This window comes from Trachinotus anak, unplaced genomic scaffold (genome assembly GCF_046630095.1).
Source record: "Trachinotus anak isolate AG129_WGS33_773 ecotype Australia unplaced genomic scaffold, CSIRO_AGI_Tana_v1 ptg000013l, whole genome shotgun sequence".
Lineage (NCBI taxonomy): Eukaryota > Metazoa > Chordata > Actinopteri > Carangiformes > Carangidae > Trachinotus > Trachinotus anak.
Window position 1 is genome coordinate 22757167 of NW_027273864.1, and position 15870 is coordinate 22773036.

Consider the following 15870-nt stretch of genomic DNA (forward strand, 5'->3'; position numbering starts at 1 on the left):
GATGTGGTTTCAACCAGCTCATCACTCACGCTGGTTGTTACAACATCTGTCTGGCTTTGGTGCCAGGGTGCAGGCCGTGCCGGCGCTGTGTGTTGATGTCGCAGAGCAACAAAGCCCCGAGGTCATCCAGTCTGATCAAAAGAGGGTTTTAAAATGGTGTTTAGTACACATGGGCAGGGCTAACCCTGTTGTTTTGGAAAGCATGGCAGTATATTAAGCTGTGTTTTTTACGTACGTGTGTGTGTGTGTGTGTGTGTGTGTGTGTGTGTGTGTGTGTGTGTGTGTATGAGGTAAGGAGGGCACGGAGACTCTGCTCTGTTACAAGCTGTGCAAGGTGAGATATTCTTTGCAAAAGGAGCCAACTTGTTGAGTTCAGAGGGGTCCTTGTGTACCCTGCTCTGAACTCTTGCAACCTCAGTGTGTGTGTGTGTGTGTGTGTGTGTGTGTGTGTGTGCGTGTGTGTGTGTGGGGTGAAAGGGGTGGTAGTGATAGGTAAATGAGTGAATGAGCTAAAAAACATGCACTGGTTGACCTTGCCTGTGCCAACAGGGTGGAAAGTGATATCCCCCTCGACCCCCCAACCACCAACACCCACTTTGCCCAAGGTGGCCTCAACACTTATTTGCGTAGATGTGACAGTGATGACATGCAGTACTGCTTTGAAAAACCTCTTACCCTCTACAAACCGAGGTGGGAGAGACCACCTATGTCTGAGTCGTATTTCTTGTCGATGTTCATACGAGCAGCAGCTCTTTATCTGTCTGTTACATGAACAAACAGCAAACATATAATACATGCGATAGATTTTCTTTTCTTTTCTGTGGTTCATTTCCATTGCTGTTTATGTTACAGGCAAAGAAAAGTATATAGACCACTCTCCCACCCTCCCCTTACGCACCAAAAGTCAACACTTGCCACATTAACACAAAATGACTATATGGAAGCAAAGAGGGAAAAAGGAGCTTTTATTTTCATTCTTTCACTATATCAGTGCTCCACAATGTTTTCTACACACTCAGTAACTTTTTTAACGAGAGTAAATGAATTAATGAGGGGGCAGAATGGGTAAACTCCAACACATTGCTGGAAAAAGTATGCAAAACATTTACTTAACCTGTAAAAGTACCAATACAACAATGTAAAAATACTCCATTAGAAGTAAAAATCCTGCATTCATGCACCAAACAAATTATGCTTTAAGTATCAAAAGTAAAAAGTAGTCGGTCCATGTGACTGAGAAATCATCATGTATGACATTTTATATATATACATAAGTAGTATTTAACTGTTGTGGTTGGTCCAGGTGATGCTGGTTTAACTATATACAGTTAAGCAGTATAGTCCTATAGGGTAGCAGTATAGGGTTCAGGCTCCTTCAAAGGGTCATAGCAAAAATCACTGCTACACAAATTTGTACTTTTTCCTCAGATTTTCTCAGATAATCTTTGCTTTTTGTGAAATACTGGATGATTTGACTTCTTTGGACCTCAGTTACTGTACCACACTGAGACTGTGTTAGAGCCTGGCTCAGTGGGTGGACAAGAAAAGCAGAGACAACACGAGGTGGCAGATACGTTTCAATAATTTATTTACAAAAAGGGAAAATAAGATTTAGGTCAACCAACAAGTATGACAATAAAGAAAAGAAAGGCCACAGGTGCTATCTGGTCTGCCAGGGAATGCAGCAACACCAACAGACAGGCAATGATCCAGGCTGCAGAATGGGGAGGGTTTTGATAGCCGGGCACACCGGGCCCAGGTGTAGCTCATCAGGCTGATTCCCTGCGTTCCTCACCCAAACAAAAAGACAACAGAAAGAAACAGGGACACCTAATGCCCTGGTGGAGTTGTCGTCACATGTGAGAAGTTTACAACAGAAGTCTTTCTTTGGTGGAACATGGCACAGGGCCCTAACTACCCAAATGCTGTTTTTAAACAGGATTTTGTATCACAATGTAAAAGCTTATCATGTGTTTTTGTTGCTGTAAAATCTTAATTGAGCTCTCAGATAAAGTTAGTGAAGTAAAAAGTACAATATTACCTTCTGATATGTAGTGGGGTAGAAATATGAAGTACCATTAAATGGAAATACTAAAGCAAAATACAAGTACCTCAAATCTGTACTCAGTTACTTGAGTAAATGTGCTTACTTTCCACCACTACATACCTGTACAGTACCGTTTGGACACACTACCCATTCAGAACTATGAAAAAACACTCATGGAATTATGTAGTAAATAAAAAAGGTTTAAAAAAACAAAGTATTTTTTCATATTTTAGATTCTTCAAAGTAGCCAACATTTACCCTGACGACAGCTTTGCACTATATTGGCATTATCTTAAATTAGTGGGATTAGTGGGATTTCTTGCCCTCTAAATGTGTTTGAGACCATCAGTTGTGTTGTGTTGTGTTGTGTTGTGTTGTGTTGTGTTGTGTTGTGTTGTGGTAGTGTTGGTATACAGTAAATAGCCCTATTGGACAACTGTACTAATCCATCTTAGGTCCTGTGTCCTGTGGACCCAGGAGAAGTAGTTGCTACCTTGGTAGTGGCTAATGGGGAACCAAATAAATAAATAAATAATGTCAAGAACTGCTCAACTAAGTAAAGAAACATGACATCATCATTACTTTAAGAAATGAAGGTCAGTTAATCTGGAAAACTGCAAGAACTTTGAATGTATCTTCAACTGCAGTTGCAAAAACCATCAAACATTGTGATGAAACCAGCTCTCATGAGGACCGTCCCGGGAGAGGAAGACTTGCTGCAGGGGAATGGTTCATCAGAGTTACCAGCCTCAGAAATTGCCAATTACCAGCACCTCACCGAGCGCCTCAACTGTCAACTGCAAAGAAACCAAACAGTGAGTGAGGGAGGCCAGTAAGCAGAAGAGAATTGCTTGGGCCAAGAAACACAAGGAATGGATGTTGGAAATCAGTGCTTTGGTCTGAGGAGTCCAAATTTGAAATTGCCAAATTTGAAATTGCCTTTTCTTTGTGAGACACAGAAAAGGACAACAGATGGTTTCTGCATGTGTGGTTCCCACTGTGAAGCATAGAGGTAGAGGTGGGATGGTGTGGGGATGTTTTGCCGGTAACGCTGTTGGCAATTCATTCAAAATTGAAGGCACAATTAACCAGCATCTCTACCACAGCATTCTGCCACGACACGCCATCCCATCTGGTTTGTACTTAGTGGTACCATCATTTATTTTTAAACAAGACAATTACCCAAAGCAAACCTCCAGGCTATGTGCCTCAGAACTGGTTCCTGCAGATTTCTGTGATTCAGTATCTGGATTAGGATCTGTGGCAGTTTAAAGTTCCCAAAAAAGCTATAATAGGTCCTTAAATGACTTTGAAGCAGGTGGTGGATTAAGGGGGAAGGTCTGTAATGCAAACGGGGCTTTATTCCCTCATTAAAATCAGTCTATAAACACAGATTTGCTTTAGCACTATAACTGCCAGTAAATCACATAAAATAATGGTTTTGTTTGGACACTTACCAACAGCTTTCACCTGCGTTCACAATACAACAACTTTGTGTTTTTGAATTTACACTTAGGAGTATAGTCTTTTTTGCCATCATGTCACAACACAATGCATTCTCAATGCATTTAGCTGTAATACTCCCAACAATACACAGAAGAATGTGGGCAGGAAGTAATGCTCTCAAATCCGCTCCCACTTCCATCATACAATTTAAACACTAAGTGTTAACTTTCAAGCTAAAATACTGAAATATTTGATGTTAACATTTTTTTTTGCTTCAGTCCCTCTTATGGCCAGATTAACTTCTGTGGGGGCCCAATAATTTGTTTTTGTTGATTAATCAATCAGATGAGTGACAGAAAATTAATGGACAACAATTTTAATTACTGAATTGTTTCAGTCACTTTTAACCAAACGCCAAAAATGTAATGCATCTTCTCAGATGTGAAGATCTGCTTTAGCTTTTTTGTGGTTTTCTATGATCTTAAACTCAAAATATTATTTTTTCTGTATTTCTCAAATAAAAATATGTTACCATGGGCTACAGTGAATCAAAAACTTTCACCGTTTTCCAACATTTTTTACAGTGATAATGAAAATAATTGTTGTTCACACCCTTATGGTACTTCTATGATGTGATACCACCTTACTGTAGGTAGTGGAGCAAATTTCGAATAAGTTTGCGATTCATCGGATGATCTAGAACCAGATGATATAGAGTAAACCTGGGGTTATTTGGTCCACTGTGGCGTGGGGCCCCAAGGCAGTTGCCAGCTTTGCCTGGCCGACTTTGCCTTGGTCCCTCAACATTACTAGCCAACTATGAAATGAATAAACGTGTGCTGGCCAGAAGGTGTAAAAGCATTTTAGGTTAAAAAAGCTTTACTCATTGACTGTTTGGTTTGATGAATTAAACTGACTGTAAACCATCAGCACTGTTAACTCTGACCATCTTGGTAAATACGAACCAGTATGATTTGTTTGTCTTAACTGTAGGTACATTTAATACTACAGTGTTCAATGACCCGAGGCAGAAGGAGTGCAGAGGCAGAGACAGTCAGCCGTAAACTAGCAATAAAAATGTTAAATCAGCTCTAAAAGAGGCAGGAAGCCGGTTGAGAGATGCTGGAATAGGTGTCATTTACTCCCTTTTACTTGTTTCTGGTAAATGTTGATGAATGAACTACATGTGTACAGTGTGTGCGTGCGTGTGTGTGTACAGGCTCCCTGTGCGTCCATGTCGGATGATTGTCGGGGGCCAGCGGGGCCACAGAGTGACTGACCTCTCCACAGATGTTATTACACACGATGAGGCTGCCCATCTGATCATTAACCCCTCACTGCGTAATAACACAAACGCGTATGTGTGTGTGTGTGTTTGTACTCTCCTCTGTGTCTCTCTCCATCTCCCTCCCTCTTTCCTAACTCTGTTTTTGCTACTGTATTTCATTTAACCGTATCGATTTCTCCCTGAACCACCTCCTCAAGGTCTCAGACTGGAGGACTCTGATCCGCTGTAAACTTGTTGTGCTCTTTTTTGACTATGGACAGAAAGTAGAAAAACAGGCTGTTAGTCAGAGAGCAGTGTCTCACATCTCTGTGGCTCAGCTTTCTATAATCAGAAGAATATTTCAAGCAGTTTAACTGCTGGTAAAAGTTTCTCGTAAAAGTTGTGAGGTGTAGTCTCTCTTAACAATGCATCAGTGACAGTTTATTGGGTGGTAAATATTGTTTCACCGTAGCGGAAGTCATTTTCTCCAAAAGAGCACTGTAAAATTTTAATTGGCTCTGTTCAGCATTAAGTTAAGCCTCGGTGGGGCCTGATTTAACTGCTGTCATTTGTGTTGAGTTACAGTGTGTAGTTGACAGTACAAAACAAAGTGTGTTAAAGAGTTAAAAGTTCATTTCTTGCTGCTATACAGGATTAGAAGAAATGAAAACCAGGAATTCAGGAAGAAAAGAGGTTATACAGAAGAGTTTTCATTTCAGGTCTTATATTGTGTCGCATGGTCCCCATTAGCAGATTTACTTTGCTCAGTTGTCAATGGAACAGAAAATGGTCAAACTTTACTTAATTCTGTATGCTTTTATGACCTCTCATCCATGTTGGCTTAAGAGTTAAGCTAAAAGCATAAACATCTAAAGGTCCACCACAACTGAGAAAACTTCAGCTGCCAAAGAACACACATTGATATCGTCAAAAAAAAAAGACCAGAACAAGGTAAGTTTACTTTAACAACAATTCAGTGTTTTACATAAGACATAAAGCAATCAAGACAAGTGCGGATTAGATCAGTTATTTACATGATAAAATATTTCATTTTTCTTTAAAAAGGACCAGTACATTTTTGAAGCCTTTATTTTATTAATAACAATAGAAATAACTTTTTTTCACACTTTATTGCATCAAAATATTTGTTGTCACCCATAAAAACAATAAGGATTTTTTTCAAAGTGAAAACACATATTTGAAATTATTTGCAAATGTAAAAAAAAATAAATGTCATGAAAAATATGCAACAAAATTACTTTACAAACATCTTCATATTGTTTGCTACTGTACTCCAAACTGAGCTCACGTGAAATTTCTTAAAATATCTCCACAACTTGTTAAGGTTAAGGCGTCTCAATACTTTCTGAAGAAAATGCATCGATCATCAATATGCAAATCATGTAGGACATGAATATATGTCCTACATAAAAACAGTATTGTCTAGCTCTTTTGTCGCCTTTACATAAAAGAAAAGTACCCTTTTTTTTTTTTTTTTTTTTTTTTACAGTAAGTCACAGTCCGTTATCTCCTCAGAAGCTGAGTAAAATTTGTTTGAATGGTCCTTTTTTTAAACTGACATCCTCTAATGCCTTATCAAGCCTTTGGCTCAGAAGGTCACAGGGTCAGAAAAACATTTTGTTCATGCCGCCCATTTACGGTAAAAAAAACACAAATGGTAAACTTAGAGCTGGGAGGTTTCTGTGCGTGTCCAGCAGCTTGTTTATTTGTTTGACCTGAGCCGTGTTCTCCATTAACAGCCTGCAGAGGAAGTTAGGGCCCTGCGTTCTGCTGCCTCCTGGGGAGCACAGAGGAGATGTCCATCTGTTTATCATTAAAGGGTTGATCTGTCAACATGACCTGATCAAATAACTATTACACATTTTGGCAGTTGTGAGCTCATATCAGTGTGCATTAGTGTGTGTTTTTCAGTGTGTGTGTTAGCGTGTGTGTGTGTGTGTACCTGGGCATTTGTTCTCCCTTTTTGTGCAATTGGAGGATTTTTGCCAGTGTGACTAGCAGCTTGTTGTGAAACCATACAGATGTTCCATTTGTTGGACACACGCACAAATGGGTGTCTGTTGTGTAAGATAATGCAACAGTTGCATTACATTGATCAAAACAGCAGATGAAAATCTATAAGGTTTCTTACGCTGAGAAACACGAGTTCATGACCTTCTCATTTATGAGTTGTGCTAATTTCATCTGAATGAGGCAGGCTGGAACCTACAGTTGTTTTCTTGTATGTTTTTGGTCTCTTGACCTCAGATGATGCAACACTGAGACTATGCAAGCTAAGGTGGAGCTCTTATTCTGGGAGCAAAAAGTTTTAGGCACTTTAGATGTTTAGATTCTTACCCATCAAGTAGTTTTACCAGAGAGGCGTCTGATTGGTCTCAAATTCATTCTGCAGCAGGACACCAACCACCAACATACAGCCAGAGTCAAAAAGAGTTACCTTCAGTGACAAGAAGAACAAGGAGTCCTGTTACAGATGTTCTGACTCCAAAAGAGCCCTGATGTCAACATCATGGAGTCAGTCTGGGATCACATGAAGAGACAGAAGAACTGTGGCAAGCTCTCCAAGATACCTGCTAAATACCTTGAAAAACTGTGCTCAAGTGTACCTCACAGAACTGGAGCTGTTTGAAAGACAAAGGGTGCTCACACCGAATATTGATTTGATTTAGGTTTTTCTGTTAGTTAGCTGAGAGTTAGCTGATAAATACAAACTATTAGGTAAGAATTTTACTTTTAGTGTTGTACTTTTGAACAGTACTGTATAAAGGTTAGATGGTTCAGATCCATGACCCACTGGTTCAGATGCACACTGTGTAACTGCAATGTCCCTGGTTCAGATCCAACCAGGGACCTTTGTTCAATGTCATACCCCTCTCTCCCCCCTTTTCTCTATCTGTATCTGCACTGTCACTGCCCAATAAAGGTACAACAGCAAAAATAAATAAATTAAAGATAAATATAAAGGTACAGTCTATTTCAGATATATGGTACATGGATGAAAATAAACTTGAGCCTTTAATTATACAGTCTCTTTGTCCACAGAGAATAATAGACATTTAATTTCTCTGCTTTCATCTTTGTCTTTCTTTAATGCTAGTCATCTTTTATAGACCATCTAGCATGGAGAGTTGACAATGTCTGTAAAAAGGCCAACAGCAGGGGTGTGTCAAAGATTTCATAACCCTTCACAGATACCTCCAAGACACACAGAGGGATGTTACAGCAACGCCCAAACCCAATATCTTTGAAACTAAACATCCCACAGGTTCATCATTATTGATCCACACGCCATCCAGCAAAGGCACTGAGGCACAAATAAATTTGGATTTCTTCCTCCATTTCCATCTTCCAGTGTTGCCTTACCTATTTGCTGAGGTTTTAGTTCATTAAACTGTTTGCTATAATTTTACAGAAAAGCAAGTCTGTATTTGGCCTAAAGTTTCTCAGTAAAAATTAAAAAAATTTTGATCATAAGTGCATTTATTTTTCACCCCAGCCTAGTTTTACAATTCTAATATACATATTGAACACAGATATCTCAAACCATTTATTTGAAATATTGCCATGTAGAATAGTTGTGTGCACCCTCAAGAGATGGGTGCTCAATCCAAAAATCAATACAACTGAGGCCTGAGGGAGACGTGCACTGTTAAAAAGAAAACGCTGAGAAAACCTCTCGGCAAGACCAGCCACCCCGCGGAGGATGCTATTTGCTCATTGTATTTGAAATCTCATTCTTTCAGACTCTACCCAGAGCTCATGACCATAGGTGAGCGTTGGAATATAGATCAACTGGTAAATGAAGAGCTTTTCCATCCTTCTCAGCTCTTTCTTACTATCTCACGCTCCATTTTACCCTCACTCATGAACAAGGCTTTCCTCACTTGGGGCAGCAACTCGCTCCCAATCTGGTGGGAGCAATCCACTGTTTTCTGGCAGAATGAAAACCATCATCCGGGCTGCTCCAGCCCAGTGAATGTCAAAGGTTACAGTCTGATAAAGCCCAAGGAAGCGAATCATCTGCAAAGAGCAGAGAAGCAATAATGAGGTCCCCAGACCAGACTGGTTTAATTATTATGTAAAACTTCATCCCTGCTTTCACCGTGCTGCTTGAAGTCGCTCCAGGAACATTGTTCCTCAATAGAACTCACTGGACTATCAGAGGCCTCCATCATGCATCTTTATTCATATGAGAGAAATCAAAGATTTCTGGGGAATTTTTAACAGTGATGCAACTTAATTTGCATTACATAACATAAACAATTAAAATTACTATCCTTGCTACTTTTTCTGTGATCCTGTTTTTCTTTCCATTAAATGTTTTTTCCCCATCCTCATTAGGATTTAATGAACTGTAGCTTGTTTGTCTTTTTCATGCAGATAACTTGTTTTTAAAAGTGCTATACAAAGACGTTGTTCTTATTCATGATCACAAGATGTATCCCTGACACAGCTGTAAAAGTACAGTGTGAAAATAGTTTTTCCCCTCTTTAGATAATATCACACAGTGTACACATGCTGTGTGTTGACTCTCAAGGCCTTTAACAGCACAAACCTTGATATTTGTGCCCTCAGCCTCTTCAACAACTGACACAGATTCAGTATTGCCATCTTGTTTGGCTTTTTCACAAGTGTTGAACTCAAAGCCTTTGACGGAGAGATAGAGCACACAAAAACACTGCCAAGTGTTATAACACAGGCAGGAGTAACTTTACCTTGGGTTTCTCAATCACATTCTTTGCTTTGGAGAGCTGCCAAGTGTCATTCACCCGAAATGTGTGTAGAGATGAACTCAAAACAAGTGTCATGTGTTGGTTTTGTGGGTACAGGGATGTGAAGGATGGGGTTGTGGAAAGTCGATCAAGGTGAAGATTTCTGCCTCTGTGAAGTAAGTGGACTAAACATTTTTTTAATACACTATATTGCCAAAAGTATTCAGTCACCCATCCAAATATTTGAAATCAGGTGTTCCAATCACCTCCCTGGCCACAGGTGTATAAAATCAAGCACCTAGGCATGCAGACTGTTTCTACAAACATTTGTGAAAGAATGGGTCGCTCTCAGGAGCTCAGTGAATTCCAGCGTGGTACTGTGATAGGATGCCACCTGTGCAACAGTCATGAAATTTCCTCGTTCCTAAATATTCCACAGTCAACTGTCAGTGGTATGATAACAAAGTGGAAGCGATTGGGAACGACAGCAACTCAGCCACGAAGTGGTAGGCCACGTAAACTGACAGAGCGGGGTCAGCGGATGCTGAGGCACATAGTGTGCAGAGGTCACCAACTTTCTGCAGAGTCAATCGCTACAGACCTCCAAACTTCATGTGGCCTTCAGATCAGCTCAAGAACAGTGCGTAGAGAGCTTCATGGAATGGGTTTCCATGGCTGAGCAGCTGCATCCAAGCCATACATCACCAAGTGCAATGCAAAGCGTCGGATGCAGTGGTGTAAAGCACGCCGCCACTGGACTCTAGAGCAGTGGAGACGCGTTCTCTGGAGTGACGAATCGCGCTTCTCCATCTGGCAATCTGATGGATGAGTCTGGGTTTGGCGGTTGCCAAGAGAACGGTACTTGTCTGACTGCATTGTGCCAAGTGTAAAGTTTGGTGAGGGGGGATTATGGTGTGGGGTTGTTTTTCAGGAGCTGGGCTTGGCCCCTTACTTCCAGTGAAAGGAACTGTGAATGCTTCAGCATACCAAGAGATTTTGGACAATTCCATGCTCCCAACTTTGTGGGAATAGTGTGGAGATGGCCCCCTCCTCTTCCAACAGGACTGTGCACCACTGCACAGAGTCCTGACCTCAACCCAATAGAACACCTTTGGGATGAATTAGAGCAGAGACTGGGAGCCAGGCCTTCTCGTCCAACATCAGTGTGTGACCTCATAAATGCGCTTCTGGAAGAATGGTCACAAATTCCCATAAACACACTCCTGAACCTTGTGGGCAGCCTTCCCAGAAGAGTTGAAGCTGTTATAGCTGCAAAGGGTGGACCGACGTCAAATTAAACCCTATGGATTAAGAATGGGATGTCACTTAATTTCATATGCGAGTCAAGGCAGGTGAGCGAATACTTTTGGCAATATAGTGTATGTACTAAAACAAATAAAACTAGTTAAAAATTTTAATACAGGAAAAACATTTCCTAAGGAAATAAACATAATTTTGCATTATTTTCTGTATTTCCATAGACATGTTGGATTGAAGTAAAGGAATAGTTATGGCAGCATGCTATATTGTTTTCTTGCAGAGAGAAGCTTGGCGCTTTGTACAGTAAATAGTGGACGGCGGCAGACAACCTGGCGCTATCTAAAAGTACAGATAACACCATGTAAAAACACAGTGTATTGTTTTTATACATTTATACACTTTAACACAGATTCAGGAAATGCAAAGAAATAGGGTTTCACTCCTCTTTTGCAAATTGCCATGAACTCACACTGTGCTCCCCATCTTCCTGCAAGATTTTGAGCGGTGCGCTTGACCTGGTTAAAGTAAGATTCATATGCCAATAGGGCCTGGAGTATGTAGTGAGCAGTAAGCAGTGAAGTTTTCCAGTATTTACTACTACTTTTACTTCTTTCATGACAAGGGGGCATCATATCTTTAGGTACCTGACCATAGAGATGTTTCAGGATGACATTACCATGCTCTGGGAGTTCAGATGAAGTGAAGGAGTGACCTATCTCAATACTTGAAAGAATTCTCAACATCATCATAGTTCACATAATTTCATCACTTTGAGAGACCCTTTCTCACATTGTCATTTGAAAATATTATTATTTGATTATATCTCTATAGCGTTATAAACTCATGATTTAACACACAACAATAACGTTTTAAAAAGACATCTTGTGGTATTTTTATCTATTAAGAGAGTAGCACTTACAAACTCAGAAAATATATGTAATCCTGATGGTACGCAGATGTATGCGACATCATGTTTCTGTACATGAGCCCTACTCACTTCAAACCTGTGAAAAGAGCTCACAGAAATCCCTCATGTCAAAACAACAAAACTGTCAAACAAAACGTGTTCTTGTAGGATCCCATTATAAATAGTAAGAGGCTGATTGCGAAAAATAAGTTTACAGGGCCTTTAAAGTCAAAACAGCAACATTAAATCAATGGGAACTACAGATAAAACATTTATTACAAGCCTGATTGGATCCATTCAGATTTTTTCCATATGGTAGTAAATAAGGTAATATACTGTGGCATGGTTATGTTTCAATGGAGCCAACAGCCCTCTGTCCTGCTGAGTGAGTTGACTGTCAGCACAAAAACACACATGGGATAGGTATGTGTGTGTGTGTGTGTGTGTGTGTGTGTGTGTGTGTGTGTGTGTGTGTGGGTGGCTGGCTTTGAGGTGTGGGTCACTTGTTTTCTCCAAAAAATGATCTGATGTGTAAATGTTCTGCAAAGGTTAGGAAAACAGCCTCTTGGCAGTGACAGAAGACATTTATCAGATCATTTATTTCTGTAAAAGTTGCAATGCCACAGTATAGAAGTAAGTCCTACAGTCAAAATGTTACTGACAGTGCATCCAGAAAGTTTTCACAGCGCTTCACTTTTTCCACATTTTGTTATGTTACAGCCTTATTCCAAAATGGATTAAATTCATTTTTTACCTCAAAATTCTACACACAATACCCCATAATGACAAAGTGGAAAAAGTTTGCTTGAAATTTTTGCAAATATATTAATAATAAAAAACAAAAATATAACATGTATATAAGTATTCACAGCCTTTGCCATGACACTCAAAATTGAGCCCAGGTGCCTCCTGTTCCCACTGATCATCCTTCAGATGTTTCTACAACTTGATTGGAGTCCACCTGTGGTAGATTCAGTTGACTGGACATGATTTGGAAAGGCACACACCTGTCTATATAAGGTCCCATAGTTGACAGTGCATGTCAGAGCCTCCGAGACAGGATTGTATTGAGGCACAGATCTGGGGAAGGGTACAGAAAAATTCCTGCAGCATTGAAGGTCCCAATGAGCACAGTGGCCTCCATCATCCGTAAATGGAAGAAGTGTGGAACCACCAGGACTCTTCCTAGAGCTGCCCACCCGGCCAATCTGAGCAATCGGGGCAGAAGGGCCTTAGTCAGGGAGGTGACCAAGAACCCCATGGTCACTCTGACAGTGCTCCAGTGTGGAGAGAGGAGAACCTTCCAGAAGGACAACCATTTCTGCAGCACTCCGCCAATTAGGCCTGTATGGTAGAGTGGCCAGATGGAAGCCACTCCTCAGTAAAAGGCACATGACAGCCCACCTGGAGTTTGCCAAAAGGCACCTGAAGGACTCTCAGACCATGAGAAACAAAATTCTCTGGTCTGATGAAACAAAGATTGAACTCTTTGGCATGAATGCCAAGCGTCATGTCTGGAGGAAACCAGGCACCGCTAATCACCTGGCCAATACCATCCCTGCAGTGAAGCATGGCGGCGGCAGCATCGTGCTGTGGGGATGTTTTCCGGCAGCAGGAACTGGGAGACTAGTCAGGGTTGAGGGAAAGATGAATGCAGCAATGTACAGAGACATCCTTGATGATAACCAGCTCCAGAGCGCTCTGGACCTCGGACTGGGGCGAAGGTTCATCTTCCAACAGGATAACGACCCTAAGTACACGGCCAAGATAACAAAGGAGTGGCTTCGGGACAACTCTGTGATTGTCCTTGAGTGGCCCAGCCAGAGCCCAGACTTGAACCCGATTGAACATCTCTGGAGAGATCTGAAAATGGCTGTGCACCGACGCTCCTCATCCAACCTGATGGAGCTTGAGAGGTTCTGCAAAGAAGAACAAGAGAAACTGCCCAAACATAGTTGTGCCAAGCTTGTAGCATCACACTCAAAAAGACTTGAGGCTGTAATTGCTCCCAAAGGCGCTTCAACCAAGTATTGAACAAAGGCTGTGAATACTTATGTACATGCTATATTTTTGTTTTTTATTTTGAATAAATTTGCAAAAATTTCACGCAAACTTTTTCCACTTTGTCATTATGGGGTATTGTGTGTAGAATTCTGAGGTAAAAAATGAATTTAATCCATTTTGGAATAAGGCTGTAACATAACAAAATGTGGAAAAAGTGAAGCGCTGTGAATACTTTCCGGATGCACTGTAAGTAGAAGTACAGAAGGATTAGCAGCAAAATGCACTTGAACTATCAAAAGTAAAAGCACTCACTGGTCCTTGTCAATGTTTTATTATTATATTATGGGGCTATATTTATTATTGATGCATTACATGTACCTAAACCAACCAGATGACTAGATGGGGCTAATTGTAACTATTCTATTTACTGCTGGATATATTAACTTAAAACAATACAATATATGTATTAAACTGATCCATATAGCTGATGTTTTGTTTAGAAAAATCATCATTTGAAAATTAACTATTCACTAAAGCAGTTGAATATATGTAGAGGATTAAAATAAAACAGTAAAATTATAAGGTAACGAGTAGACTGAGTAAGATGGCTACTTAAAAAAGTATTTAAGTCATGTACTGAGTTACTTTCCACCACTGAGCAAGAATTTAAAATAAAATTTAAGTTCTACTTAATAGGGTTTGGTCTGGATTGCATCCATTTACCTTCTTTTAAAGGTACAGAATTATTATCAGAAGAGTGTATAATGCATAATGTACATTAAAAAGAGCCTGTATTGATATTGTTATAATAATAATGTAATAATTTATTATTATGTACATGTGCCTCAGGACATAAGCTTTAAAAGATAAATGTACATTAACAATGTACATTATGCATCAGAAAGAAAGAGACACGTTTTAATGTTTTAGCTACACGGTTGAGGTGGATAGTTAATTCTTAAATGATGCATTGTAATCAATAACATGTTTTGCATGCAAAATTTTACTCTGCAACGCACTGCAGATAAATGAACTGGAATGAAGTACAATATTTTACTCAAAGATGTAAAAAATAGAAGTGGCAGAAAATGGGAATACTCAAGTAAAATGCAGGTACCTGAAAACTGTACACTGAGTACAGTAGGCTACTTGAGTAACTGCACTCAGTTCTATTCCACTACCGTAAATCTTCTCCTGCTGCTTTTGTGGTCTTGATTTCTGCCTGTATTGCAGCATTCCTTAACTCTGAAAGGTCTCAGAATTCATGGAAAATATTCATACATTCATTGGAGGAACTGTGTTCATTTGAAGATGCCAACCCACTGACTGAAATTTAAGCAGCCTCAAAAATGACAAAAGAGCTCCAGCATCACCTCTTACAGTCAGAAAAACATAATTATGGAATTGTGTTGTTTTCTTCTCTTAAAAAGAGCATTGCAATATTTCAACATAGCAGAGTGAAAAACTAAAACTAAAAATAACAAATCCAATATGACCCAATCTTACCTCTTAAATTAAAAATTTATGTCACAATGGAAGAAAGTAAATATTTTTTCATTCAATACAAATGTAGCCTTACTGCCACCAAGTGGCACCAGAGTAAATTGGCTTGGATATTTTGTTCAGCCTTCAGGTTTATGCAACTTCTCTGCATTTATCTTCAAACAGAGAGTAAATAACTAAACACACAAAGGCTCTTCGGGGCAGCTCTAGTACTGACCTAAGGTGACTGCTGTGTCACATGCAGCACACGTGTGACACAACACACCTCACATACTAGAAAGATATTTGCTCCCTTTTATATCTGTGATTTTTTTATTGATTATGATATTCAATAAGAATTAGCATGAGACACTTTATTTTGAAGAGCATCAATCACTCAGTTGGCCAAAATCTGGCACCTGGCTAAAGGGGCTGAAAGCAAAATAGACCACACCAATTTTCAACAGGACTGTCTCATTTTAAAACAAACAAAAAACAGAATAATGTGAACAATACTATAAAATTAAATGAAGATTCTACACATAGTGATTTAAAAAACACAGCACCCACACTATGCCTATTAAAGTTACCACCCAACACAACATTATGAGCTACAAAATTAGGAATTTCCTGCAGGGCCTTTGCACATCATAAAATACGTTTCTGGCAATAATGCTCAAACCCCTGTGTAATGTGCTGTAACTGTGAATCTGTCTCTGATGTT